Below are 25927 nucleotides of genomic sequence, written 5' to 3' on the forward strand. Positions count from 1 at the left end.
CGTGACGCCTCTGCCCCCTACAACTACTGGGTGTCGAAGCTGGACACGTGGCCTGAAATCAATGGGAGCCTTGTACCGTGATTACCGCTGCGTTTTTTACTGGCGGTAATCACGTTAAAAATGGATGTGGCTAAGATTTTCAAAATTCCTAAACCTGATCTAGGGGGACCAGACATTCAGGAGTTTAGAGTGATTACCGTTATCTAAGAACTTTCAAATTGTCACCTTGCCAGCATCTTTTCTTGAATATGCATGCATCTACATACCCGTTTAGGTGCTGCCAAGGTGGAGGATGTTGTCACCTCATCAAACTTAGTCTGTAGATCTCACTCCAAGGCGGAAATAAAGAACAGCTTGTTCCTGTTCAGAATATCCCTAGGTAGGGATATTTTATAGATAGTTGAAATTGTTTTCTTAGGCAGCTTGTTCTGAGAAATCACCTTCTCAAAGAAGTTAGTGGGATGTCAACATGTAATTTTATCAATGAGGCTTTAGAGCGAGAACTAGCTTATTGTAAGTAACAATGAATCTGCTCAATTCTAAATACATATTGTTAGGCAAATGTTATTTTTGTAGTTATGTGATATTTAAAGTGGTTCCAAAGGTGAAGCTACAACTTAGGTCTCCGGCATACTAGCGGTTAAAAAAAATAAATAAATAAACAGACTACACACGGAAAGCATATGGATCCATTTTATTCTACTAGCTGATATACCAAGTTAATTTAGTACAGGTGTTTACCTGTTGTTCTCCTGGAAAATTTTCATAAAGTCATGGTTACTTCAGAGGAACTGAGGAATAAAATATGTATACATGTAGAGGAGCGTTAGATTCTCCTCAGACTGCATGTACCAATGTCCCTCTGCAGAATGTGCCACCCCTCCTCTCTCCTAACTTTTTATCCTTAAAGGTAATGCGCCTTTTTATTCCAGTTTACCCTCAGACTGGAAGCTGCAGCCCCTTTTTAGCCTTAAAGGCAAGCTCCATCCCTGTAGTGCATGGCCGATTCCTTATGTATTTCACAGCATTTCGGTATATTCTCCTCAGTATATGCACAGAGTAGTTAGTTAGATTCTCCTCAGTATATACACATAGAGATGAGGTAGATTCTCTTCAGTATGCAAATTATTTCCCTAAGTATTATGGTTTCTGAGAAAAGAACTCTCTCATGTATCGCTGAATTTTCGCACCGTTTTTCATGCTTAAAATTTTATATTGAAGTTGTGACCTTTTTACTTTTCCTATTAGGACCTAAAGAATGCTTGTTCCAAATTTCACATTTGTGTGGTACAGATGTGTGGTATTAGTTACTTTACATAGGAGGTCACTTACTTTTGCACTTAAAATTGAATAATCAAGTTGTGAACCCTTTAGTTTCCCTATTTAGGAACTAAACAATGGTCATGCCAAATTTCAAGTTTTTTATGACACTGGCAGTTTAAAGAATTGGATTAGGTACATTACATGGGGGGGGGGGGTTACTTACTTTTGCACTTAGCATTGAATAATCAAGTTGTGACCTCTTTACTTTTCCTATTTAGCACCTATAGAATGACCCTGCCAAATTTCATGTTTGTACGACAACGGGAAGTTAGAGAATTAGATTAGGTACATTACATAGGGGTTCACTTACTTTTGCACTTAGCATTAAATAATCAATTATGACCCCTTTACTTTTCCTATAGGCACCAATAGAATGGTCCTGCCAAATTGTACATTTGCCACAACACCGGGAAGTTAGAGAATTAGTGAGTCAGTCAGTGATTGGGTCAGTTAGTCAATGAGTCAGTGAGGGCTTTCGCCTTTATGTATATAGACAGAGTGGTCATTAGTACTTTGATGGTGCAACACACTACTAAGTTTTTTCACACAGACTGCATAAAAAACCACATCTCATGCAGTATTCTGATCCATTTTACGGAGGAGACTCGCCCATTCAAGGCAACGGAGCAAGAAAAAAAATTGACAGCACACAAATGCTATCCGTGTGCAATGCTTATTCTTTAAGTTACAGGAAAAAGGGATTGGGCTTGTTTCAGGGTTCTTTTCGTGCCTTACAGAAAAAAAAACGGACACATGGACCATATATGTATGGAAGCCACACAGAGCTGCATGCAATTAAAAAACATCTGTTTTTGTGTATATAACAAAGACATTTTTTTTTATGCAAATGTGCGCCTGGCCTTAAAGGGATTGTATCAGATTAGAAAAATGTGGCCATTTTCTTACAAGAGCAGCACCAGTCTTGTCCATGGATATAGTCTGGTGCTGTAACTCAGCAGCCCCATTCAAGTGAATGAGTCTCAGCTGCAGTACCACATGCCATTCATGGACAATAGGGGTGCTAGTTTTGGAGAACAAAGTGGACATGTGTTTCTAATAGGATACAACCCCGTTAGTTTATGTGTAATCTGATATTGGAATATTGGGTTGTCAATGAAACAGAGCTGAGTTTCTAATTTAGTGCAACACATAATAATTATAATGTGTTAGCAGATATTTGACTTAGCACTACAGGTAAAATTACTGAGCTATACTTCAGGGCTCCTACAGACGAGCATATGCGTAAATACACTCACCACAATGCGTATTTACGCATAAATGAATCATTTTTATGCCTGAGTCTTGGTCGATGTGCCGTTTTTTAAGCCGTTCAAACCCAGTGCTGAAACGATCGAAAGAAACGATCTGAAGTTGTAATCATTGGCCCTGCCCACTGATAGCAACTATGAATAGGTGTTAGGTGTGTGCATAATTACACATAATTGTTTCGCAAATTGGTTTATTGAATGAAGGCAATTTCAAAGCTCTAAATACTACCAAAGAGGATCTCTGTAGCATAAAACAGACAACGATAAGGCAGGACCTATTTTTCTGCAGGCATAAAAAATAAACATCTGAAAAAGATAGGACAGGTTTTTGCATACATAGGATTTGTGTGCGAAAAATTTGCCTGTTAGAACAAAGCCGTTGAAACCAATGGCTTCGCTTTGTCGCATTATACAGGCGAGATTTTCACGTCCGCAAATGCCTCCACAAATCCATCTGTTTAAGCCCTAACTCACTGAGTTATCACAGTGCTACATTTCTATCGGCTTTATCTCTATGTATCTGTGTAGCCTTTACTGTCAATACAATCTATTATACGGTTCTACTCATTTCTATAAAAATTCATTAGTCCATAGTAGTCAAGTGCGCACATCCATTCACAATATCTATACACACGCACATAGCTACTGTATAACAGACAATATTTATACATTTGACACATTGTATCACTGTAGCAAAACGGAATATAAATAGAAGACTCCATATTTCATTGGTAATGAAAGAAAGAACAGAAATAATAAAACTAATACATCACATTATATTTGCAGGAAGCAAAGTTCAAAAACACAATAGTTCTAAAAGAATATCTGTTGCTTGTTAGAAGTATCTTCTGTGTAAAGCCATAGAAAGCTGTAACTTCAAGCCATGAAATCAGTGTCCGTCCTGGGAATATTTATATCTTTTCCTATACAAAAGTGCCTTGTACAGTACAAAAGTGTTCAGAGAGACGGGATAATCTATGCAGCTTTATTCTAGAGCCCTTCTGTATTTATGCAGAGGGAGCAGGTGGTGGGGGGTTGTTTTGACGAGGTTAATGTGCTCCTCCCATCTTTACCCCAGCATCAGCAACCTGATATACGTCAGCATGAATTGTATGCATTTCACTGCCGTACAATGAGGAAGAGAGTGCAAAAGCTATGTCAGGAAGGCCGGCTAGCACTCTGAGATTCTGACATGCACCTTCTATCTCAAGGCTTGCTTCTTTCCCGTAGGAGCATAATGGGCTAAGGGTTCTTTGCACTGCAGTCTTTGTTCTATCTTACACATTTTCTTCTGATGACTGACTAGGAGATGAGAGAATCAGTTGTCCTTTTTAATGTGGCTCTTGCGTTATCTGAACCCTAACTGAGCAGACGGGTGATCTGGGATGCCTTACTGAGGATGACGGCGAAAGATGGAATGATGGTTCTCCATTCAGGGGCTTATTTCTTCGCTTGCTTGTTCTCTACACATTTCCAATGGGCCTGACTAGCAGGAGCTGTCCAAGGTGCTGGAATGCTCACTGCTCTCTGTGGTGGAAGAGAAGGGATTGCAAAGCGAAAGAAGAGACTAGCCACAATTTATTTGGGAGGAAGGTAGGCACTCTCTTTGTTCCGCTATCCTTGCTTAATCTACACTACAAAAGCATCAACAGACTAAAGCAGCCAGAAAGGGAGAGGGGAGTGCAAGTCTGCCGGCAGTCACAGGGGAGGGAGTACACCATGAGCCAGACTGCTTAAAACCATTCGTGTATCTAAGTAGGAATGAAACACACATCATTTCACGAGGAATAAGCCATTTTCAATGGATTACGAGCTCTGCTGTAATATTTTCTATGTATTTTTGCCCCCTAAGAGTACATTCAAATGAGGCACCGCAGACAGCCGAGTGTGATTGCATTTGATGGTGCTGCAATTTTCTGTGTAGTAAAGTGGAGCGATATTATCCACGCTCTCCTGTGTTGGACCACAGAACAGGGTGTCATTGGCACACACCCATTATCTATGCGCTCATATTGTTGCATCTGGATTTAAAGAGGAAACATTCTTTTTTTTTTTTTTCTTCTTCACTCTACTCTAACATTGTAGTCAACTTTAAAGGCCAAAGCCTTGATTGTGAAGATTAAAGGATACTGTCCTACGAAGGATGCAAGATATTACACTGTGGACTATTTCATCATAAAATGCACTTTAGCTGAAGAAAGACAGTCCAAATTCAAGTCTGTTTTATGGTGCTGAGATATCCTTTCAGATTGCACTGAGACCAACCCTGAAGAAGGGCTTCTGCTGATAAAGTCACATTATTCTACCGCTCCTATAGACATTGTTTCTTGGGTATGTATATATTCTGTGTATTTTATATCCCTATCCATTTGAAGCTACTTATTTTATACAGCATCTTTATAAGCTATCACTTCCCTTGATATAAGTATACATGGTGCTGTAGCAACTGCACTTAACTACAAGCATAACCAAAGCAAAGTAATTCCACTTGTCTATGCCTATGAAAGAAAATAGTATTTGAAGCTGTCCTATAAGAATGTATCTTCTGTTACATTGCCAGATGCTAAGATGTTTTGCTTTGGGATATTATGAATAATATATTGTGGAAACATATGTGTTCATTTCAGTGGTGTGTGACTCAGAGAATATAACTTTTAGGACTATATAAATATAAATATATTTATATATACATTTTTTATGTAAATATGTATATATATTTATATGGGTATGTAGAAATATAGTGGGGAGATCTTCTCCTGCGAAATAGAGGCTTCGCTGAGCACATAAATGATGGTATCAGAATGGGTATCACTAATGTGGAGTCAGCACAGGTCAAGGATGAATTATTTACCCTTTTTATTCCCTCATTGTGCACTTGTGTCTGTGCATAAAAGAGGATTCTCCAACTGGTGAATGATGGGTTTGGCAAGGAATGCTGCCATGCTATTGCTGATTTGTTCATGCTAATTAAAAATATGCACAAATGGAACACAAATCTTAGTAACCATGGCACCTTGAGGCACGGTAGTCGTTTACTTCAGGTTTCCAAGCAAAAGCTATGCATGTACTACATACAAAGTGATGAATAGAAGACACAAATGGCAAAGCTTTATAACATAAGAAGTAATTGTTATATAATAAAATATCCCAAATGTTTATTTTTACAAATGTAAGATGATATATGTTGTATACAACATGACCAACCTGTGATGTGGATTGTACTTGGGTGCAAGAAGTACTAACGTTCGTGAACTGCTCACATTTTCTTTGGGGCATGGCCTCCTTTTCACCCTGCCGACAGCTCCGCTACATTATATTATTACCTTTTTGATCAGTTCTTTATGACTCTTTTGATGCTACTAATACTCTAGAGAGTGTAAGCTTTTTGGAGTGTTATACATTAATATATGTACTTTTTATACAATGGCATTTTATATCATGACTGAATATATCTCGTACGGTACTCTTGTGGGACAGGGAGTAGGGACATTTCGACTCTTTGAGTATCCACCTTTTAAAGTGCATTTACTCCTTTAGTAGGTAAATACAGAGGAAGTCCTTGAGTTGTCCTCTTCTGTCAAGTTGTTAAAGTTTGATTCCAACATATCTGTTTCTAGGGAAAGCTGGGTGACAATCGGTATTACCACCACCTCGGCTTTCACAGTTCTCAGCCAGCTTACCAACACATGTAAGTGGGGATTTTGCCGATGGACTGATACATCTTCTGCTTCTTTTTCACCGAATAACTAGGCAGATTTGGCATTATGAGATCTACGGAAATATTCATGATCACCACCCAACTTTCTTAGCGACAGATACGACCGCACATCATTCTGAATGGTTCAATAAATGAAGACTTTTAAGTTTACTGGTGATTGTGAATTTATGGAAGTTCTCTTTAAGTCAATTTTATACCTTCTGCATTTAGAAGAAATCTTGCATTTTGTATATTATATTCTTTAGCTTTTTAAGCTTTTGGATTTAGCAAGTCCCAATCAACTATTCATCAGGGCCATTATTGTATTCCAAACCTGGTGCAGAGATTGGGAGACAGGTGCACAGATGGGAATGCAGATGCATGACCTTAAAAAGGAGACACAATTGGGTCTGCTGTGTTATTATTCTCAGCTGTAAGTTACAGTGTGTGTTTTGTGCTGTAGCCATCTATTAGTGGTGAAGCTTTGTATTTGCAGGGAGAAATATGGAAATTTTAGGGAAATTGGCATCAAATGACTTATCTGCATTGCTGTAGATGTACAGATGTCCATTAGCTTTGGTTTACAAAGCAATATTAGAATATAAAGTGATATGCATTGTGTTTAGTGAAACCTGTTAAGTCACATAAGTGAATGGTTAACCACTCAAGGGTGGAAATCGTTGTCTACAGCTAAATTTTAAGGCTAGAATCACACTTGCAGTTTTTCATGCAACTTTTAAGCCAAACAGAGGAATAGATGCAAAGATATATTAGTCTTTCAATGTACTTTGCCTTCCTTTCCATTTTGGATCTACTTCTGGCTTTGGATTAAAGAACTGCATGGGTGATTCCAGTCTACGTTGTGACCTTGGGTGAACTTGGAGTAGGAACAGATGCAATAGTTCATACCTATTTCTGGTCATAACATGATTTCACCACTTCAGATCATTTTACTTTGTAATACTATACCCCAGTAAATGATGTACAAAAAAGTCTAGTTAAAATGGTTTTATTGGTTAATGGGATTTGTACAACATTTAGTCTTCAGGGATCATACACAGTCCAATCACTTTTTGACATAATGAGTTGAATGTGCAGTGGTCTGGGCCGTGTATGGAGACATGCCATGTCAGAATCACTTTAGATTGTGATTATTCCATTTGTTATAGTCTAATCTACCAACTTTTAGTTCACATTTTAATGGAAATATCTATTGGTATTGTCACCAGTGTGATCACACATTTGAGGTTGTTAGGTTACATTTAAGGGATTGTCTGGGATTTTAATAAAATTGAGCATGAACAGGTTGGGTAATAGAACAGGAGTGCTCAAGTAGTTTCTGTAAAAGTCCAATTATGTGAGTCTGCTGTCAGGTGAAGGTCTGGCAAACCTAGGTAATGAGTGTTAAACCAGGGCTACATAATTATAATTCAGTATAAATTATGGTACAATTACGGTGATACCAAGTAGGTATAGTTTTTTCATACTTCTTATCAAAATGTTTCTGCCCAGGTGGATATTCAGGCATATTCAGGTCCCGATGTGTCAGCGGTTGGTCAAGGCCATTTAGCCCTATGTCTCACTGCTGCAAAATTACTTTTTACCAGCATCTGGTCTAGGCAGCAGGGGCCAGACAGCTGGTAGCTGCATTCGGACCGCCGTCCTCTTGTTGAGTACTCCTTGTATGGGTTAAAGAAATAACCTATAATCACCCTTTAAATTCTCACTGGGTCCAGTGCCACAGCTCCAGTCCCTCTGCTCTGATTCCCATTGGTTTTGCACTGATGATACATCATTTATGTGACCACTGCCACCAATCACTGGCCTCAGCAATGGCGCTAGCATGAATAGCAGATGACCACTAACACCAGTGATTGGCGGCTGCATTAGTCATGTGAAGGATGTACGTCATCATTGCAGGAGCGTCAGAGTTTAGGGAGGTGAGGAACATAGGAGGGATTTAATAGGTGAGTATAAGTTATTTATTTCTTTTATATCATATCCTGTTCATGCCCAATTTTCCAAAATTCCAAAAACAACCTTTAAAGAGATTTTTCTGGGACTAGAGAAAAAGGATCTGCTGTTTTACCACAGCACATCTGTGTCTGGTATTGTATCCATCCATGTTGGAGTGATTGGAGGTGAATTGCAATACCTTGCACATCCCATAGATAGATGGGGAAACAACAAACCTTGTCTGCAGGTCCTGGACAAACTTCTTTATGGGTGTTTCACATCTGCTGTTTGAAGCAGTTTTTGAAGCTGAAGCAGCGAGTGGATTGAAAGAAAAGAGAATCCTGATATCTCCAATATATTCCCCCTCCTTTTATGATCCACTCCTGAAATTGGCCAAAAAACTACTACATCAAGATGGCATGTATGAAAGCACCCTCTCGGTTAGTAATTCTTGGTCCGTAGTCAGGATGCAATACTTTAAAGAACTGCAGACTCAGCTCTTTAACGTGAACTTACTCTCAGCGGTTATTTTATTAGATGCAACATCTCCGATTCCAAATTCCTTGCCAAAAGTGCCTTTTTAAAGATCTAGTGACAATGCAGGCCATTAGTGTACACAGAATCCATTATCAAGATTGTGATACAGTGCTTTACCCTACTGGATCTGGTCATTACTAGATTGGTAGACTGTTGCTACAAAGAGTTATATATGGGCAACAGGCATACACATAAAGGTGGGATTTAAATGATGATTAGTCAGTATTAAAGGGATTCTGTCATCAGCATATTTGTTACTAAGAAGCCACCATAGCGCTAACTGCCTCAAGGAACAGAACCTAAACATGATGTCAGCGGCCGGGCGATATGGTGAGGCTGTGAAGGGCGCATGTATAAGTAGTGGGGCTGTGACTTGGGGTACATGCGGCATGCCTCTGTGACTCGAGGCGGTTCAATTACATGCAGAGCAGGAGAATGTAAAAAGTTCTGCTGAAACGAAAATTTCGATTTTTATTACAAACATATGTCCAGGTTCTGTTCCATGAAGCAGTTAGCACTATGGTGGAACCTTAGTAACGAAAATTCTGATGACAGAATCCCTTTAATTTGCATAATGGATGCCAGTAAGGCCTTTCTAAAAGTGATTGTAATGCGTGTTTATGTCTGTTTGATGCATTGCATGTGTCTGTTTTTTCTGTCCATGTGTGATCCGCGTGTTAGGGCAAAAAAACACATGGGCATATGCGCAGCTACACTTGCCATTACAGAATGTAGTTGCGCTTGAACCAGGGTTTTTTTGGGGCCATTCAAACTCTGCGGCATAGCTTCATGTGAGAAAGGGAGGGCAAGTCCTATCTTTTCTCGCTCATACTATTAACGGGCGAGAATACCGCTAATGGAAACAAAACCATAGAAATGGGTGGTTTCATTTCATCTTGTTATGCGGACATAATTATCACGGGACTAAATCACGTCCATCTAAAGAATCCCTCATCCTTTTTTATTCTCGCATGCAAAAAAACAGAAGGCGACCCAATTTTGTTACTGGAATTATTTAGCGATGATCAATGGAAAACAGAACACAAGGGATTCCTCAATTTGCATTCTTTTTTTTTTGATGCACCAATTGACTTGAATGGGCGACCATTATTTGAGAAATCAGACTAGAATAGGACATGATATGATTTTTCTACAGTCCATGTAAAAAGCCAAACCTCTGTATAACCGCCTTGGCTATAATGATTGGTGTAATGTCTATGTGCACTCAGTTTCAAATATGGACATCAAATGGACATTAAAATCACCCATGTCAACAAGCTAAACCACTGAATCTATAGACTGGTGTGATTTATGCCAAATTCTGACTCCCGTCAATGACATTGTACAGCAGGAATTAGGATTTATCAGATCAAGTGATTGCCTTGTGTTGGTAAGGACATACTGATTGGAACTGAACATTCTTGTTCTTAGTTTTCTGATGTGGCACCTAGACTGGTATTCAGGTGTTGTATTCAATTCTCTTCAACATGCTACTGTCAAGTTTGTCCTTAAATATAAGTAAACTTCTTGACTATGTCTGCATACATTGCAGAAGTATCTGCTTCCAACACTGTCTGCACTAACAGCTGGCCTGGTGATCAGCTGATCGGCAGGGATCTCCAGTGGCAGACCCTTACTAATCAATAATTGAGGACTTATGCTGAGGATAGGTAATCTATAGTAAAACCCCCGGACAACCCCTTTAATGCATAGGGTTGTTTCTGTTAATTTGATGTTTAATTTAATGAGCAGATGTAGGTTGGCTACTGATTGTATGGTGCATATATATGGAACCTCTCAATTCTATCTATCTATCTATTAGAGATGAGCGAGCATACTCATTAAGTACAAATACTCGAGTGAGTATTGTCCTTTTCGAGTACCTGCCCGCTCGTGAGAAAAGATTCGGGTGCCGGCAGGGGTGAGCGGTGTGTGACGGGAGTGAGCAGGAGGGAGCCGGGGGAAGAAAGAGAGAGATATCCCCCCCGTCCCCCCCCCCCCCCCGCTCTCCCCCGCCAGCACCCAAATCTTTTCTCACGAGCGGACAGGTACTCGAAAAGGACAATACTTGCTCGAGTATTTGTCCCTAATGAGTATGCTCGCTCATCTCTACTAACTATCTATCTATCTATATCTCCTATCTATTTTTTATCTATCTCATATCTATCTATCTCCTATCTATCTATCTATCTATCTATCTATCTATCTATCTTACTATCTATCTAATATCTATCTATCTATCTTACTATCTATCTAGTATCTATCTATCTATCTATATCTCCTATCTATTTTTTTATCTATCTGTCTCATATCTATCTATCTATCTCATATCTATCTATCTATCTATCTCTCTCATATCTATCTATCTATCTATCTATCTATCTCATATCTATCTATCTATCTCATATCTATCTATCTATCTCATATCTATTTATCTATCTATCTCATATCTGTCTACCTATGTATATTTATCTCATATCTATCTATCTATCTCATCTCTATCTATTTATCTCATATCTATATATCTCTCATATCTATCTATCTATCCATCTATCTATCGCATATCTATCTATCTATTTATCTCATATCTATCTATCTCTCATATCTATCTATCTATCTATCTATCTATCTATCTATCTATCTATCTATCTATCTATCTATCTATCTATCTATCTATCTATCTATCCATCTATCTATCTCTCATATCTATCTATCTATCTATCTATCTATCTATCTATCTATCTATCTATCTATCTATCTATCTATCTATCTATCTATCTATCTCTCATATCTATCTATCTATCTATCTATCTATCTATCTATCTATCTATCTATCTATCTATCTATCTATCTATCTATCTCCTATCTCATATCCATCTATATCTCATCTCTATCTATCTATTTATCTATCTCATATCTATCTATCTCATATATATCTATCTCATATCTATCTATCTAATATCTATCCATCTCTTATCTATCTATTTATCTCATATCTATCCATCTCATATCTATCTACCTACCTATCTATCTATCTCATATCTATCTATCTATCTATCTATCTATCTATCTATCTATCTATCTATCTATCTATCTATCTATCTATCTACTATTGCTGTTTGCAAAGTTAGAAGATTTTAATAATACTTATTAATGCATTGTTATATAAGCGGCTACACAATATGTAAAGTTACCTTTCAACAGTGCTACTATGGGGTGCATTAGGGCGCGACTGTCGCACCAACGACTATCGCTCTGGTGCTTTACCCAGAAGCGATAGTCATTCAAGTGAATGGCTGGGGATAGTTCCAGAATGCCGGCCTCCATTCATGGTGAACAGGAGCCACTCCTATGTTGAACGACTTCTGTTTGCATTGAGCAAGAAGCCGCTCAGCAGTTGCTCCTTTTCAGTGAGCTGAAAGGGAGCGACTAGCGACAACGGAGTGACTTCTTACTTACTTACTTACTGCCAGGAGCCTTGTGTATACGGAACGACAGTCACCTGAAATCGCTTCTTGAGTGATTATTTGGGCAACTATCGCCCCGTTTAAAGGTCTCTTAAGGGAATGTTGCACCTACGTCTTTAAGGGAGTATAGAAAGCCAAAATTACAATCTAAACACTATGAGACAACAGCTCAGGACCAGTTTCCACTTGTGTATTGTAAACCAGACCACAAGCATTACTCAGCTTCCAAACTTCCTTTGATTTTTACCACTAATGAAATTACATTCAAAGCCTCCCACACAGAGACGGCCTGAACTTGGCATTCAGTTATGTATCTGGTGTATATTTTTGTGATGCCTTGGCTTAGCTTGGTCTTTTGTACATATTTAGGGCTTATTTGCATGCATTTTTTCCAAAGTTTTTAAACTTTTCTATAACATGCAAACAAATCACTGAAAGGGAGTCAAATCTATTGAAGAAAGTCATTGCCAGCGCCCATACTCACTGATATACTGATACAGAAATACAAGGGCAGGTATACACCACTTCCCAGCAGCATGCAGACAAGACAATTGCTGTAAGAGGCCGAGGTGTCAGTAGCAGTGTAGTTCATTTACGAAGTACAGAGAAACCCACTGGGCTTTATTGTATAAAAATAAGGTGAAGTCCCCTGGTACAAGCACCGAGTCGTTACCGACTCCTAGGGTGACATCAGTCCTAGGCAGACTGTTTTTGTGGGGTGGTTTGCCATGGCCTTCCCCAGTCATCTTTTACCCCCCAGCTAGCTGGGTACTCATTTTACCGACCTCGGAAGGATGAGTCAACCTTGAGCCGGCTACCTCAACCATGCAGGGAGTTCAATCCCTGCATGGTTGAGGTAGCCGGCTCACTGCCTAACACTCTGCGCCACACGAGGCTTTATTGTACCCTTTCTATACCTTATCTATTTGCAAGTATAGTACTAAGCTGCCTCTCCCATTATTTGGAAGGTGTGTAAGTGGTTGTTCATCACTATTTTACACCTTTGATATCTAATTTGCCTGTCTACATGCTGCTGGGAACAGGTTTGTAGTGGCCTTGTGTCTCTGTATCAGTATATCATTAAGTATGGCGGCCTTCTGTGACTTTCTTGTACAAGATGTCTTGAATCTCAAGTGTTCTTCACAACATTTTTTGAAAGCATTCTTGGTGGTGGTTTTTATTTTGTTAGATTTGCATCTTTCTAAAGGCACATAGAAGATCCTTTATGAAAAACACCAGAAAAACCGCGATACCCAAAACATGCTGTGTCACTCACCACAAAAATGTCACAAACCAGTATATATAACGCACTGTATGTTTCGCTGTAGACTTTAATGTAACATCTGACTGCAGTTGCAGCTCCAAGCGCCGGCTCACCACGCGGATACACTTACCGCCGCGTGCACGGACAGGCGCACATACACTGTGAACAGCAATAGAAACAAATCTTTGGCACTTCTGCGAATTCCAGCATAAAAACTACATTTTATTTAAATTTCGTAGATAAAAACAGCTTCTAAAGTTGCACTTACATGTTTTGAACAGAGCTCTTATTCAGTGCATATGCTATTCTGGAAGATGTTCTTATCCATGAAATTTAAATAAAACGCTGTTTTTATGCTGAAATCTGACTGCAGTGTTTTTGGCAAAAAAAACCATTTCTACTGAGATGCCACGAGAAAATGTATGTTTTACAGCAAAAAGCTGATTGCAAAACCAGCCTTAGGCCAATTTCAGATGAGCATATTGTAGCATGTCCGCAATACAGATCCGCAATACGGGCGTGTTAAAGATGGCATTGCAACCGTATATCATCAGTATTTAATTGCTTGATCAGTATTTGCTGCCATTGTTTGTATTTTCTACTGGCCAAGTACTGACCTGTATTTGCCCAATAATAAAGAATACCAATACGGAGACAAAAAAGAAGAAAAATAGGTCATGCTGCGTTTTTCAAACATGGCCGTGAAAAGTACGGCCATGTGAATAGATACATAGATTTATATTAGCCTTATACTACAGTCCACAAAACACGCATCAAATATGCAGTTAACATATTCTCATCTAAAAGCGACCTTATAGGAACTTCACCCAGAGTGGAAATGCTGCGATATATCAGTTATGAAATGCGAGTTAATATTCCACAGCAATGCACATACAGTAAAGGCCCATTTAGACTCAACGTTTCTCGCTCACAATTCACTCAAAGCCATCTTTTGAGCAAGAATCGCTGGGTCTCAATGCACGGACATTGTGCAGTTTTCGTGCACGAGTCTTTCCTCGCTCAATTCTAGTTTTCTTGAATTGAGCAATGAACTCTTATCAGTGGTGCAGGCTGTTATCACAATCAGCAGCACTGATAAGATTGTTACAGCCCATGTCCCACTGGTAGTTCACAGCGGGACGCCGGCTGTAATTGCGGAGAACAATACAGCTGTTTGCGTATGCAAAACAGCTGTATTGTTCGCCGAGCCATAGCGGCTATGTTCCGCTCCACCTGCATAGCTGTTAAGTAGCTACTATAGACTATGCAAAGATGATCGCTCAAAACTGTCACTCAAACTGTCATTTGAGAGACTCTTGAGCGATCATCTGTTAGTGATGAGGTATTAACAAACCCCATTCACCTACAAAGGAAAAAATATGCAGCGGAATTCCTTGGATTTTCAGATCCGCAGTACGCTCTATTTGTTGTGGAAAGCCACAGATTTTCACAGCGGAATTAATTTATTACAATGCAATCCACAACAAAAAAACGTTGGTTTCGGTGCATAGCCGTACATACATTTTTGTAGACTTTGTCCTGATTTGCATCTTCTGTTTATGGAATTAGCAGCTGAACACTTAGAGCCGGGGCCACAAGGGAAGGTCTACATGCACCAACATGTTAGGATAGGAGACGTCTCTGCTCTAATGAACAGCATCTGTGCATCCTTCTTCCATCCTGATATCAGCGCTCATCCTATATATCTACTAAAGACTAATGGGAATCACAACGGGGCATTTACTGTATGTAGTGCAAATGGGCACACAAATAAAGCCTCAGTTCACACGTCTATCCAATGGGTTTGTTCTGTCTTTAGGAATATTTCCTCCTCTTCTCCTGGTCTCATTTTTGCTTAAAAATAATGTAAAGAAGAATGACCTTTGTGTGGCTGTAAACTGTGTATGAAAATGACAATCTCTAGGTATACTGTCAACATAAAGGTGCACAGCGATAAGGACAAATTGCAGTGTATTCTTTGTGGTTGACCACTGCTTTATATATACCTGATAGATGTAGTGTAATGGCTCCTGCCAGTAGATCTAGTCTATGTTTTAATGAAGGTCCAGTAAGTATTTATCTAATGGCTCTCAACTACATACCGTATTCTGCAAAGTGATTTCATGGAGTATTTGAACATGAGCAGGTAAATCTCATAAATACATGACTATACTATTAAATGGCAGGTTAACAAAAGATAATCAATGTAACTACAAGCTGGGTTGCCAAATTTGGGCAAAAAATTAGCAAGGTTTGAATTAGTTTAAACCAAACCGTAACTTCACCAATACTACTAAAACTGGTGTTAAGACTGTCATAAAAGTCCTGAATAACAGTTAGGTCACCTGGATTTAAGACAAAGTTAATGAGGAAAAAGAAGAAAAGAGGAGAAGAAGGATAAAGAAGCGGAAGAACAAGAAGGAGAAGAATACTAGTGGGTTTGGTTGAGACAAATCACTAGAGATTTGGATTCACGCCCAACAGAAATTTTAGAAAGTTCGGCCCAAAACAGGGTTCAACTGTTTCTGTTTACTGAATGCTAGTAATGGCTATATGGGTTTGGATATTTTATAAATTTTGAAGGTAGTCTGTTTGCCGAAGGAAAGCTGCTGACAGATTGCTAGGTAGGGTTGGGTTGAGGGGTATAACTGTACTTCTATCCATGCTTTTAGGGTTCCCAGCAGTCAGAAAGCAAACTTTAATTCCACTGCCACAAGTACTCTTTAGGTGGGACTCAAATGCTCTACTCTCTGTTCAAAGAGCTACTCCACAGCTCTGATTGATAGCTGTACTGGTCTTCTGGTTGGGCAGAGAGTACAGCATTTGAATCAAACGTTCCACCTCCATAGCACTCGTGGCACTGGCATCAAAGTTTGCTTTCTGACTGCTGGGGAAATGACTAACAACTAGTGAGTGAATTATTAGTCGTCACCCTCTTGGTGTCTGAGTACACATGGGACGACTATCATTTGTATTCACTTCATTGAGCGATTATTTGGATAGTAGTCATCCCATGTAAAGGTACCATGTAAAGGCACACAGGTATGTTAAACTTAGCTACATACAGTAGTGAGAATGTTACTGTGTGCATTATTCTGCTCACTTCTCAGCAGAGGCGTAACTTGAAGCTCCTGGGGCCCAATGCAAAACCTGGAATGGGGCCCCCAACTTTAATGTTTTATTCATAGTACTGGGCTCCCTATATGGAGAAGAGAGGCCTTATGGGCCCCCCAAGGCTCCTGGGCCCGGGTGCAACCACATCCCCTGCATCTTTTATAGTTACGCCCCTGCTTCTCAGCTCTTCTAAGGATAGATACACAATCTCTTCTCTAAGGGGCCAGATGGATCTAGTTTGCCTTCTAGTGATTTCCCGAAATGTCAGGACTGTAAGTTTTCATTCACAGATCCATTTGGCATCTTGTTGTCTGAACTGCAACAGAGCAATTCATGATAATACTTATTATAATGCTGCCGTTGACTTCTCTCTACAGATGAAATGTCATACATTACTTCTCAAACTCTCACAAGAAAGCTTCTAATTTCTCCTCATTTCCATACACTTTTCTAACCAATGGAGTTTTCCCTTAAGAGCTTTTACAGACAAGCGTATGTCACGATATGCTCGCTCTTGCGTAATTTCTTTCACTGTGAATGAGTATTTGTGCACCTGCCATAGACCTTTATGGTGCTCTTTGGTGTATAAATACGCCCAAAATATAGTAGGTCCTAATATTTGTGCCCACAAAAAAGTAAGTGAGAATGAACCCATTGAAATCAATGAGTTATATTTGCCGTGTTTTATTTCCCACACGCAAAAACAAGTAAAAATACGCTTTTCTGTCGAAGCCCTAAGGTTCGGAGTTATGACCTTTCCAGTGCACATCTTGTTCGGTGAAGACGTCTCCTGAGTGCTCTTGTTTGTATGTTGCAGTGACTCTAAGGACTGCACCTGTGCCCACTCCGCTCCTTGTAATGAATGCTCTCAATGCTTTACATGCATTGTACATAGGAGGTTTAAGTCAATTGCTTTCCTTTAGGAGGACTGGCAGACATACAAGTAACAAATAGAAATACATAGTGTTTCCCAGACATACATGATTGGTGCTCCCAGCGATACTAAGGTTGCCATTAAACTCAGGGAATTATTGCTACCACAAAGGGATATATTACTGACGGAGAACTTTCCATCGCTTAATAGGTTAAACTATCCCTTTGCAGACTTAGCTTGTGTATTCAGGTCTTGGCTGTGAAAATGATGCTCTTGTTTTGTCCTTGTCACAAGACAATGACACTTCCCAAACAGCAGTAAAGCATCACAAGATTGTCTAGAAAATGACAATGACTGTTTATGTTGTCAAACAATGTCAGATCTCGGGGCTTTACGCTTTTTTTTTTTGTGAAATCTATCAAATATAACTAACTTTCGTTCAGTTTCAAAGCAGGATTATAATCTACAAGTATACTTGTATTTCTTTCCTCTTCCTTTTGATTTAATGTATATGGTATCACACATTTTAAAGCACCTATAGGCCGAGAATTCTCACAGCGGGACCCGACCCAGGCCCCTGCAGGGACCAGCGCTGCACTGACCTGCTCCCGCGGCTCCGGCTCTGTGATGTGCAGGCTAGCCGGCGCATGCGCAGAGCGGAGCAAGCGGCCGGGGAGTGACATTTCTGTGGGGGCTCTTTCTAACACAATCACAGCTATCTGCACAGGATTGCATTTTCTAACGCAATCCTATGGCAGCTTCCACGGGCGGAAATTCTGTGGTAAATCCTGCTGTGGAATTTCCGCCCATCTGCGGCTGGCCATACGTTGCGTCTGCCACTTAAGGCATGATATCAAAGGTCAATACTTCCCTCCAGTAGCAATATGAGGTAGGCGGTAGGATAAGACTAGGGCTACATGACGGCTCTGAGGGTTACACAAGCAAAGATCACTGTGTAGCACTGCTACATTGCACTGCCATTGAATTCAATGGAGTCGCAGTGTGAGCTGTAGGTTTCAGAGACCGTGCCAACATAGTCGCAAAAAGTCTAATCATGAAGTCTCAGACACACAGGTATATTACACTTAGCTACAGGAACCCGTGACTTGCACTGCAACTTCATTGAGCAATGTTTGCTTATACAAATCCTGTTGCATCCAAAGTCGCACTGTAGCTGTAGAGGGGAAGGGGTGTTGGTGTTCTGCTCTTGTATTTGGGTGTGTAGTACTTTATTGTGTAAAGTATATTAAGAGCTGTTCCTTTAAGGCAGTGGTGAGGAGAGGCATGGCCGACTTTTGGCAGGCTGCGGAAGTTGTTCTGCTTTCCGGTGTGGAATGTGTCTGCTACGATACAGACGCAGTTAGATATTCTTGGCAGCTGACCCTTACCGGGCCACCAGCGTAGAGCCTTGTAGGCTGGCTTAGGAGAGTAAGGAGAAATTTCTCCACTTGGTTGAGTGCTGGCAGTCAACCCATAACTCCTCGCTACAACACTGCAAATTGTCCCTCTCATTGACGGTGGATACAGGGGTCAGACTCACCTTCGAGAGTAGATACGATGTACAGGAACCAACCGAGATAAGTGTATTGTGTGTAGGGACTCTGAGCTGAAGCCTACCTGTATCCCAAATTACAGGAGAATTCAATTCATGAACCAAACGTGGACGCAAGACAGTAAGACATATCGAAAGGCCCACTTATTGAACTGTTACATTAAAAATTTTGTTAAGCGGCAAGGCATGAGTAAGACTGTATCTTTTCAGTGTTATACATGGACTATACGTTGGGTCTCTCAACTCAGGGTGGTATTTGAAGCTGAGTTGTATAGGCCAAAGCCAGACTAAGCCTGGCCAAATCCAGGCCTCGATAGCCTGATTAGCTGATTAGTGTGCTACCAATGTACATTGATAAAGCCATCTTGACACCCTCAAGTGTGCAAACCGATGTCTCATTTTCTGTGATGGTTCCTGCTTGGCTCAAGTTACTAGCCCAATCCTCCCTGGCAGGGAAAACCTCACCTAAACCCACCTCTAGACAGCTATCTATATAGCCTAGTGTTTCCCAAGTCCTGTCCTCAGGGTCTCTCAACAGGTTATGTTTTCAGGATATCCGATAGAGTGTATACCTGTGGCCATTTCTAAGGCATTGATGATAATTGCATCACTTGTACAATACTAAGGAAATCCTGAAAACATGAGAGGTTCACGAGGACGGGAGCTTGGAAACACTGCCTTAGCCTAAGGGCAGATTCACATGCAGCAGAGTTGTTGCAAAGTTTCTGCAACTGAAAATCAGCTCCATACATTTGAGTAGTGTAGTTTGTGTATGGATTTTTGGCAAGTCCCATTCAGATATATGCAACAAATATGCCATATGTGAATATACTGCTAGACACAATGTCAATCACTAGTGTATGCCTTCTGAAGCAGCAGGCTGGCAGAATAGCTGTGAGAGATTGGTGAGCTGCCCACGTCATTGACTGTCCAGTCACAGGACTGAATATTCACTTTAAAATGGGTGATGATACATAGAAAAATATCTGAGCAAAGTGTTAATTTCTGACATTTTAGTTTACTACTAATGATGCACATTATATATTCCAGCATGCCCTGTTCTCACATTCCAATAATGCGCCTCTCTCAACCTCTTAACTGGGCAAAATCTCTTCTCTGTGTCATAGAGGCGTCTAGTGGTTAACAAGCTCTACACAAACAGAAAAAGAGGTCACTACACAGAAGAAGCCTCTGGGACCCTTTTTATAGGCCAAGGGGGGAACAACTTTTAGGGCCTCCGGTGGCAAGACCGTTCATCTAATCACGCCACAACTCTAATCATTTGTATAACTGCCTGAGATGTAATTGCATGCTGAGTTTTCCGGCAAAACATCAACTTCTTCTAGGGGCTTCATTTTTTTGACAGAGTGTATTTGTGTGGATTACATACTCTTGTTCAGATGTATGGAACAGTCCCAGAAATGAAGCAAAAAAACTGCAATGTATAACCATACACATCATCAGGAACTCCTGCGGATTGTTGAATCTGTCAGCAAAGGATACAATATTTGTTAACAGTATTTCCACTTAGCTATTAGCAGATTCTTGATATTAGGCCTGGTCCAACAGAACCAAAATGATCTGACAGCAATAAAAGAAGAGTGTTGTCATTAGAACCCTGAAGTGCCTAATGCCTTGATTTTCTTGTCCTACCCTACGGATAAAAGGTACCAAAGTGGAGCTATTGTAGGCTTTACTAAATGTCCTTCATAAACTATACCATAATCTAATTTCACACTGGGGATCCACTTTCACATCAATACTAGTAATATTATGTATACAATAAATATTGCATTTCAAAGTCTAGACAAAGCTGCAGCTCTAAACTGAGGAAAACCTGCAATTAGTTTAATTAGAGTTTGACTCATGCTGCTCTTTGTAGTTAAGTTTATTCAAGGATTACTGAACTTAAAATGTAAGCTGTGCTACATACAGTATATACAGTGCACAATACTCACAATATTAGATAGATAGATAGATAGATAGATAGGAGATAGATAGATAGATAGATATGAGCTAGATAGATAGTAGATAGATAGATATGAGATAGATAGATGGATAGATAGATAGATAGATAGATAGATAGACAGGAGATATATAGATATGAGATAGATAGATAGATAGATAGATAGATAGATAGATAGAGATGAGATAGATAGATAGATAGATATGAGATAGATAGATGGATAGATAGATAGATAGATAGATAGAGATGAGATAGATAGATATGAGATAGATAGATAGATAGATAGATAGATATGAGATAGATAGATAGATATGGGATAGATAGATAGATAGATAGATAGATAGATAGATAGATAGATAGATAGATAGATAGATAGATAGATAGATAGATAGACAGGGGATAGATATGAGATAGATAGATAGATATGAGATAGATAGATAGATAGATAGATAGATAGATAGATAGATAGATAGATAGATAGATAGATAGATAGATAGATAGATAGATAGGCGATAGACAGATAGATATGATATAGATATATATATATATATATATATATATACAAACTGTTTGCAGATGTTTTTACTCCATTCTATCTATTTATCTCATATATGAGATAAATAGATAGAATGGAGTAAAAACATCTGCAAACAGTTTGTAGTCAACATATTAACACCAAAACAAAAGTTTTCACTGAAACTTTTCTATTAAACTATTGATACTATGTATTATTTCCACTAATGTGTACTTCTAAATAAAGAGGCAACACAAAGAAGTTAAAGGAAAGTTTCAGTCAACAGTGAAGCATCAGCTATCTCATAATGTGTATGCACAGCATGTTCCTTATCGTCACGTTTGTTTACTCTGTATCTCCATGACCCATACATTTCCGTTCCAACATAAGTAAATATGTACCAACCTCTACCTTCTTGCTCAGTATTATTTACAATCCCTTTCCATAGACTTGTGTTCATTGCAGGTGTTTGCAAATATCTGACAATTACCTATGCCCATGAAATGAGGGCATTAGGAAGCATACACCATACAGAATTTGGTATCTGTGTTGTACAGTTCCCCAATATCTACCACTGACTTGTGGACAGCTCATAATACTAACCTTAGTTGGTGATCGCAGTGCCTCATAGTTATAATAAAATGCAGTCATATCAAATAGATTTCAACCCTTATCTTAACTATTACATCTACATACTTTACGTAGAAGAACCAAATATCTAAGTGCATGCAGTAAATAAGAGAGATGTTAATTAAAGAGGTATTTTGGGCATTAAGTATTGATGACCAGCTCTCAGAATGGGTCATCAGTGGGAGTCCACCGCTCAGGATGCCCGCTAATAAGCGGATCCCACTGTCAGTAGAGAAGAGCTGATATCTGCATTGGTGGTAAGAGCCAGAAGTGTAATAGAAAGGCTTTGCTCCCATTGAAACCAATGGAAACGATGCCTTCAATTGCCCTTCCGACTCTCAGGGTGATTTCAGACAGCCGCTCCGGATCGTATTTGCGCATGAACTAGGTTAGGAGATGGCAAGAAACAGGCTGATACGCACCTGCCAGTGAACAGTACAGTAATTCTTGCGACTGAAATGCCAGTTCACACACCTTCCATAGAATAGAATGCCAATTAAATGCCAAATTAGGGCCAGCTGTCTTTTAGTGTCTCCGTTGTATGCAGGATAACTCCCTCTCCCTCCCTTTTTTAAGCTGCCATAGACTTTTATGGCAACTTTTGGCTTAACACGGACAAAGATGGGGCAAGTCGTATCTTTTCTCGTACAAAGATTGTGCACCAGAAACATGCTTGTCTGAACGTATCCACTGAAATCAATGCCTTCGCTTCATCGCGTTATGCGGGAGAGATTTTCACCTACAGAAATGCCTCCACAAATACGCTCGTCTGTTTGAGCCCTTACTGCAATGAACAGCTAGAAGTGTAATGCACAGCATCACTGCCATTGATTATAATGGGAGCAAAGCCTTTCTATAAGGCCACCTCCACACAGGCGGGTTAGATTCCGCTGCTTTGTGGAGTATTTGCTGTGGACACTGGAGGCGGTCACCAAATTCCGCAATTCAAATCCACCCGTGTGTATTCGACCTTACACTTTCGGCTCTGGATGTCGGGCTCGGCTGCACTGACAGTTGGCTGAAAGATCAGCTGATCAGCGGGGATCTCAAGTGTCAGACTCCTGACAATCAACTATTGATGACGCATTCTGAGGATCAATCGTCAGTAGTAAACAGACGGAGCTTTTGATTCATTATTATGAGTGACAATGTTCGCAGCAACAAAAATGTAAATGGTTATACTAACAATATGGCTGATGTAGTTATAAATTGCGAACAGAAGTAGTTATTCACAGGGTGCATTCACACTCCGCTGATTAGCTGCATATTTTGTCACTGTTTTTGGCACAGATCTCCAGTAGATTTCACCCCTTCAATTTGCATTCAATTGAAAAAGTGAAATCTGCTTCAGATCTGTGCCAAAATCTGGGATGAAACGTCCCTTACGGGTTATTCACACGAGTGTATATCGGCCAGCCGAAATACGCTACCGTGTGATGCACTGGGAGGCTGTCTTTTCCTTCCCTCCCCCTCGCCAGCTCTTTGCAAGGGGAGGACGCAGGACGGGGCGGGAGCTGGTGTACTGAGCTCCCACCCCTTGCTGCTTGCAATGGGAGGGGTGGATGGGGGCAAAGCTTAGCTCCGCCCCACCCCGTTGCAAACAGCAGCAAGGCGTGGAGAGGAGAAGAGAAGGTGGACTGAGTTTAGCAGTCATACTGCTAAACTCCCTCCCACCTCCCTTCTCTGGCAACTGTCATAGGTTCCCATAGGAGCCCATGCAGCTGACGTGCGTGTATAAGCACCCGACCGGGCGCTTTTATGCTGCGGAGATACGCCCCTGTTCACTGATGCATTGTAATGCATTGTATGTAATGCATTGTAATGCATCAGAGGGGAAGCATATATTGGCCGGAGCTTGAAAACCCGAACGATATACGCCCGTGTGAATAAGCCCTTAGGCCAGCTTCACACGGGTGTAAGTGCATCTTAGCAATAGGCATTGCATTTTTGTGTGCGTGTGTATATTTTACTGCATTTTTTGTACACATATAGGCCTTAGGGCGCCTACCCACTTGCGATTTTTTTTCCTTTGCGTTTTGCGTTTTTTCTGAAGAGCAATTAGGATAGAATGTGTTCTTGTCCATTTGCGTTTTTTTTTTCTGTCCGTTGCAATTTTTAACATAGGAACTGTCAGTTGCATATGTGTCCTTATTTTTCTCTTAACCCTTTCCAATCCATTTATTTTTTCTCACCCATTCTCCCCAGCTCCAAATAAATTGGAGCTGGGGAGAATGGATGAGAAAAAATACATTTTCCCTGCACCCTCCTGATCTGACAGAGTTCAGGAGGGTGCAGGGAGGGACCTGCTTACCTGTCCGGCGTCTTCTGTATTCTCCTTCTGCCTCCCGGCTCGGTGATCATGTGACTGCTGGGGTCAGGTGGCACCTGGCGGTCACATGATCGCCGGGCCGGGAGGCAGAAGGAGATTGCGCAAGACACCGGTCAGGTAAGCAGGTCCTCCCACGGTGCAGGCTCCCGGCTTGGCGTTCATGTGACCGCTGGGGCTCAGGTAACACCGGCGGTCACATGATCGCCGACCGGAATCTCTATGCATTACATAGCGCTAATTGAGCGCTATGTAATGTGTAAAAGAGAAGGCAGAAAGGGTTAAAAACCCTTTCTGCCTTCTCCTCGGGGGTCCTTGATGAGGACCAGTGCAGGAGTGCATCTGCACCCGATGTGTCTGATGATCGTGTGCAGATGCACTCCTGCACTGCAGTGTCGGGCCTGTCCCGACATCGGAGCTGTGGAGGGAAATTATGATGTCGGGGCAGGCCCGACATTGGACTGGAAAGGGTTAATGCACCCATGAATGTCAATGAAAATTAACGGAAAAGGCGCGAAAAAGCCGCGAAAAAGCCGTGAAAAACGCAAACGCCAGTGGGTAGGCGCCCTTAGTCAGACGGGCGTTTTTTCGCGCGATTTGCGCATGCGCATGCGTCCGGCGATTTTTTAAAACCATTGCTTTGCAATGGTATCGGACACATGAGCGTTTTTTATGCGCTCGTCCGATAAATTATAGAACAGAAATCGCAGATCGCACCTATCTGCGATCTGCGATTCCTGTTCTCTTCCCTATATGCGCTCAATGGGGCCGGCGGCAACAGCGCCGACCCCATTGAGAACATATAGAAGACAAATCATTCTTCTCTGCCACAGCTGTAACAGCTGTGGCAGAGAAGAACGATGTTTGCCCATTGAATTCAATGGAGCCGGCAATACAGCAGGTTCCACTGAAAGCAATGGGCTGCCAGCGAGTGCGGGATGAATTGTCGGGACGGGCTTAAATATATAAGCCCTTCCCTGCAATTCATCCAGAAAAGTGTTAAAATAAAAAAAATATACATACTCACCTGCTCCCGCAGCCGGAGTTCCCCGCGGCCGGCCTGCAGTGGGTGTGAAGGGGGTGTGAGTCAGACCTGCCTCTGATTGGCTCAGCGCTGAGCCAATCAGGGGGCAGGTCTGACTCACACCCCCTTCACACCCACTGCAGGCCGGCCGCGCGGAACTCCGGCTCCGGCCCGTTTCTAATGAAACGCGGCTAGGAGCAGATTTTCGGGTACCGGTCACGCGATTTGTGGATGCGCATCCATCATGCGATCCGCAAATCTCGCGAAAAAACGCCCGTCTGACTAAGGCCATACTCTGTGTGTTTGCGTGGGCAAAAAACTGCAAGTGTGTCCCCATTGATTTCAATGGGCAATTAAGTTTAATTAGTTTATTATGTGCTATTTTGTGCGCAGTAAGCGCTAGAATAGAGCACCC

The 25927-nt window shown here is 40.8% G+C and overlaps 1 protein-coding gene across 1 annotated transcript in view; it reads left to right on the plus strand.

Annotated features, from left to right (window-relative positions):
* The first annotated feature begins 4723 nt into the window (after positions 1–4723).
* The window catches only part of NYAP2 (neuronal tyrosine-phosphorylated phosphoinositide-3-kinase adaptor 2), a 152830-nt gene continuing 131626 nt past the window's right edge, over positions 4724–25927 (plus strand). The window contains exon 1 of the mRNA XM_066589641.1: positions 4724–4922. The gene's annotated coding sequence lies outside the window, so the exon portion shown is untranslated. The remainder of the gene's footprint in view (positions 4923–25927) is intronic.

Source organism: Eleutherodactylus coqui, chromosome 1 (assembly GCF_035609145.1).
Source record: "Eleutherodactylus coqui strain aEleCoq1 chromosome 1, aEleCoq1.hap1, whole genome shotgun sequence".
NCBI lineage: Eukaryota > Metazoa > Chordata > Amphibia > Anura > Eleutherodactylidae > Eleutherodactylus > Eleutherodactylus coqui.